The following is a 6,000-nucleotide window of genomic DNA, read 5'->3' as shown; positions in this document are numbered from 1 at the left end:
AAACTACTTTGGATTTGTTTTTTAAAAAAACAATTATTTTATGTTAGAAAGAATACAAGCCAGAATACCATCACTGAGCCATCACTACTCAATAACTTCTGAGCTATTTTGACATCAGTGCTTGTTACTTTTCAGTCTCAAATTTGGATCTCAAAATTCAGAAGGCACTTGAAGTAGGATTCATCTCACCAAGCATTAGCTGCCATTTTCTCCTTCTCTAAGTTCCCTTTATAAACAGCAGAAAGACATCTCCGGACAGCGATTTATCTCACCCTAACGCAGACAAGATGAATCACCCTTTGGAAGAGCCCATGTCTCTCCAGTGATAAATGAAGGACCAGCTAGCTAAGACCAGACACTAACATCTCAATATTAAAGTGAGCTCAGATGAATCTCATAGACGGTGAACTAAGACAAAATATACTTCCATTTCTCATACTGGTATATAGAAGTGAGAGGGAGGGTTTAATAGTAGGTCCATTCTCTTTCACTCCCCTTAAGTCAACTAAAAGTCTGGAGATAAAGAAATTGAGAAATCAGTCACAACTTACTGCTACAAGCTAGCACCCAGAGGTGCCAAACACCTGCAACTCCCATTTACTCAAAATATCATTCTGGATTCTTCTAACTTCTGAGTTATGTTCTCTAATTCTAGAATGGAATAAAAGATGCAATCACCATTTCAGACAGTCTGCAACACATCTGTGTGGTACAGAAAAGAAACACTATACTGTATAACAATTCTGTGGGCATAAAATAAGTTCTTCAGTTACCTGTCATACAACTGTATTTTAACATTTAAACCTGTCAGTCTAATTGCAATATGTGCTGCAGTCTGCACTATTTTTCACAATATACCTCTTCCCTCCATCAATTATCAAATTTCCATCCTAACTCAATTATATGCACTTCTACTGTACCATTTTCACATTTCACTTTTGTTGTTCATTTTACACCCAGGATATATTTCCATTGCTAGTTAGATGTAATTTCTTTTCCTTTCTAAATAATTTTTCACTTATTTTTAAGATTCAAAATAGCCATACTACATTTCTTCTCTTAGAATGTGTTCTGTTAAGCTCAGTGTATGTGGGAACAGGTCTAAAGTCATTTGCCTAAAAACATATTCTACATGTATTTCAGGAGAATGATGTTTAGATCAATTTATAATAAAGCATGATATTACCCATGAAATAATTAATTTAAGGCCAACACATGGGGTAAGAAATCCTTATTCATAAATTGAAGAATAATTCAAAATTTTAACATCTCTATTATTATTTATGTAAAAAAAGCATCTAGATGGCCTCCTAAGTCCAATTATGGTAGAGACCATTCACAGAGGAAGAGAGAGCCCTTGTCCTCAGCAGCTGGGTAACGTCCCAAATAACAGATAGGACAGATAAAGTGACAGACAGGTAGGGAGAAAGCTGTACGATAGAGCAGTTGCCCAGCTGAGAACAGAAACCAGTCTCCTGCCTCCCCTCCCAGTCCTCTATTAATCCAACCATTAAATAGTTCCACCATCAGATAGTTCACAAAGCCCCAAGTCTTGCAGCTATCTGAAGTGAACAATACTCTACTTACAAGAATTTCAAATGGCCATTTATGTCTATATTTAAGATACAGATATCTAGAGATAGAGATAGAGACAGAGATAGAGACAGACAGAGACAGAGATATAAATATCATCGTCTAATTAAGCTTCACAGAGTCCCTGCCAAGGAGTGAACTGACCATCAGAAAAGTTACCCAGGCTTGTCCAAGGTCACACAGAACTGGCATCAAAATTTAAAGCTCAGTAAGCATTCCAGCAGTACTCAAGTTATATATGAATTAACATCATGTATATGTTACAAAATTATGCCAGAACAAACCTCTAGCTAGACATACTTACATGGGTACAAACTTTGTAATTCTGTTACTAACTTACACTAAAGAATTTAAGGAAATATTAAAACCACTTAAGTTCATTCACTGTTTGTAACAGTTTACATCCTTCTTGTGTTACTCTGCTACCTCCTTTCATAATCAGCATATCTTCTGGCAATATTAGAGACAGCTCTTTTTTATTTTTTAAGTGTAATCCTGATTTCTTGGTCCATCCAAGCTCATATTTATTTTATTTGCAATGAATAAAAATCAGTTACTTAAAGCATGCATGCTTTATAGATACTCCTTTAATATAACCTTATGAGGGCCAGATACTACCATTTTTGTGGGAAATACTTTCTAGAGCTTGAACAACTGACACTAAGTAACCTTATTGCCTGTAGGGAAGAATGAACTTGCAAAAAGCTAGTCTTTCCCTCACACGAAGGAGAGGCAGTTTAAAGTTCCTTTATCACTCTCCCTAAAGCGCTGGTGGGCACAGCTCCAGTCTGCTCATTAGCTGATCACACCCCGGCTCAGACCATCACTGATGTCTGCTTCGCATGAGGCTGGAAGTGGTAATTGCTTTCCTTCCCACTATTACAGGAGGCAGTTCGGTCCTGTTGCAGAAAGTAAAAAAGAACTTTTGCATCACACACACCAGCACAGCCAAATCTTGTGTTCCACAACTTCAAGTTAATTAATTCCCCTACACACCCAGCAAGAGACAACCCTAATATTTAATGAAATCAGAGAACTTTTTACACTTTTTCTGCTAAAAAAATCTCTCATCATCAAAATCTCCTATAGCAGTTTTGGAAGGTCAGAGCAGCAACTCAAGAATTTTCCAATTTCCAAATTTTCCCATTAAATCTTTCCATGCCTGAGATATTTCAGCCAAAATATTTATTATTTTTTCCTTCTGTAGATCCACCAACATTCTGCCTTTCTCTATATCTTGCTTTGCCAACACCCTGTTCAAATATTTTCCCAGTTAGAATAAGTTTTACCAGATTCTACAGTAACAGTAATGTTTTATTATAAAGGAGACTTACAACAGGAAAGCAGAAAACACAGATCTAAAAAGTACAGTACTAACATATGTCTTTATGTAATTCTACATGCGATGTATAAGAAAATATACCTTAAATGAGATACTGCTTTAATCCATATCCATCCATATACATTTGTGTTTGTGTATGTAAAGTTTGAATTTGTTCCAATACATCCTATACTGGTATTTTGCTTCATGTTCTCTTGGTTTTCAATGATACTTAATAAAATGAATAGCAATTTTTTCATACTTTAGGCAGCTGAAAAAATATACTTATGCCAGCAATATTAATTTCTTCAATTTGTCTGTTGTCTATATTAGGTCCTAATATAAATCTCACTATTATCTCCTTCCACTTAAGTACCAACTATTTTCATAGAACAGCAGCCTATTTTTAGCACACAAAGGGAAAACCTTACCAAACCTAACTTCTACATTACGTTTAGATTTCATAAATCTTCAGCAGCTACTGCTTAAATCCTACATTATGAATCATCCTTTTAAAATTCGTTTCTTTTGAATTATATTAACTGACATGTTTTGTGTATACTTAATATATTTAATTTTACCTCTTGCCTTCAAAAGCAAATGGTTCATTTATCAAGCATACAGGAGAAAATTTGGATCCACCATGGTGTGCAAATCAAATATAGAAACTGATAAGAGTTTTGACACATCTGCCAACCATAACTAAAACCTGGTCCCATACTACCTTTTAAAATAGTTTCTGTGTTTAAAATTCTTGAAGGAAAAACATTTTTAAAAGAGAAATACAAATGTTAATTTTCAATAATTTGAAAACAGACTTTTTTTGTCTAGCTAAAAGCATTGGGTTAAGGACATGGAAAGTCATGATATCCTGGTGAAAATAGGTAATTATTGTTTAAATGATCATCTGATTAAAATCAGATAATAGGAAAGGCCTGTTTTTCAGTCATTTCCTTTTTCAAGTCCAAGTGGAACTGAAATTTTCAATTAAACAGAGGGGTAACCAATAAAAGGATAACAACGATATTCATTAAACTAATTAGAAAATTATTTTAATATTGCTACGTGGCATACTTAGCTTATTATTTCTTTAATTGCTTGCATATTCTACTAAGAAGTAATTCTCTGGAAAATTATAAAAACAAATAAAAGAATACTTCCCACTATTTAAAAATTCTAAATTGGAATAATGGGAAAACACTGGCATTTCTTCTACTGTTGTTATATTAGAAAGACTTCTGGGACAGCCTTAGTTGCTCCCACTGGACTTTTCTTTATTATCATTCCCCTATATTCTCATCTATGAACTTTCTGAGCTAATTCTTCCAAGGATGCTATAGTACTAGATTAAGTACATGAAGATAAGAAGATAAAGGAAGACTGAACACTTCGTGTTACATAAATTAAAAAAATAACATTCACATCTCCAGCAATCTAAACCCTTGTTCGCTCATTTGAAAGATCCTTTTGGTAACATTAACTACTAAAAATGTGGTAAAAAATGTAGTAGTTTGATTACAGAATCACAGAGTCACAGAATCACAGAATGGTTGAGGTTGGAAGGGACCTCTGGAGATCATCTAGTCCAACCCCCCTGCTCAAGCAGGGTCACCTAGAGCACGTTACACAGGATTGCATCCAGGTGGGTTTTGAATATCTCCGGAGAAGGAGACTCCACTACCTCTCTGGGCAACCTGGTCCAGTGCTCTGTCACCCTCACAGCAAAGAAGTTTTTCCTCATGTTCAGATGGAAGTGTCTGTGTTTCAGTTTGTGCCCGTTGCCTCGCGTCCTGTCGCTCGGCACCACTGAAAAGAGTCTGGTCTCATCCTCTTGACACCCTCCCTTCAGATATTTGTACACGTTGATAAGATCCCCTCTCAGTCTTCTCCAGGCTAAACAGGCCCAGCTCTCTCAGCCTTTCCTCATAAGAGAGATGCTCCAGTCCCCTAACCATCTTTGTAGCCCTTCGCTGGACTTGCTCCAGTAGTGCCACATCCCTCTTGTACTGGGGAGCCCAGAACTGGACACACTGCTCCAGATGTGGCCTCACCAGGGCTGAGTAGAGGGGGAGGATCACCTCCCTCGACCTGCTGGCAACACTCTTCCTGATGCACCCCAGGATACCATTGGCCTTCTTGGCCACAAGGGCACATTGATTAAATCAACTAAATAAAGAACTATCAAATTTTAAAATGCTGGGGGCGTTTTCGTGTCTCAACAAAAGATAGTGTGCTATAGCAATAATATCTAGAAATTGCAGTTCCACCTAACTCATACAAGGATTTAACATTGTTACATGCAGCCAATGTGAATTAGGCAAACCATGTATAGAGTGGATTAGGATAAATACTACTCAAAAACTACAGTGCAGTCATGGTTTTACTGCCTGGACAGAAATGGGTATCTTAATTACATATTATTTCCACACCTCTCTGTCTTTCATATTTATCCCATACTTTATCTCTTTATCTCTTAAAAAAAAAAGTATATTCCCATCTGCTTCTGTCCATCATTCCTTCCATGCTACCCTGGGTTTCCCCAAGTTTCATAAGTACTGAATTTTTGTTCCCAAGTCTAAGTTTGCCTTATAAGTGCCCTGCTTTATTTTCTCATTATATAACTCCAGTCTATTGTGATATCTGCTTTCTTGTTTCTGTTATTGAACTATTTCAAAGAAGCTTATAATTTTATCATTTTCAGACAACTCCCATACATCCAAAAAAAGTAGGACATGGAACAAAACCAGCAATGATGAGTACTTTGAGGTGCCCTTCCGCTCCACTTTAAGCATTTAAAAACATATTAAGCTAGTAAGATTAGCTTTAAAAGAGTTTCCATCAGATTTCTCACCCAAAAGTGAAATTACCAATGTGTTTTCTTGACTGTATGTGTGAATGCTATATGTAAAACATGTACCCATCTGTATTCTTGCTGATATGTGGGGCTATATATCTGACTCAGCTTCAAACTAAATAGGAAGTTCACCAAGCCACCCTAGCTGTAACCCTACCATATAACTTGAGTGTTCACCAGGCCTTTGGGGAAGGAAGCTTGAATCCCTGTTTTTCTCCTCCATGAACTCACA

This window comes from Apteryx mantelli, chromosome 1 (genome assembly GCF_036417845.1).
Source record: "Apteryx mantelli isolate bAptMan1 chromosome 1, bAptMan1.hap1, whole genome shotgun sequence".
NCBI lineage: Eukaryota > Metazoa > Chordata > Aves > Apterygiformes > Apterygidae > Apteryx > Apteryx mantelli.
This window is presented reverse-complemented; position numbering follows the sequence as displayed.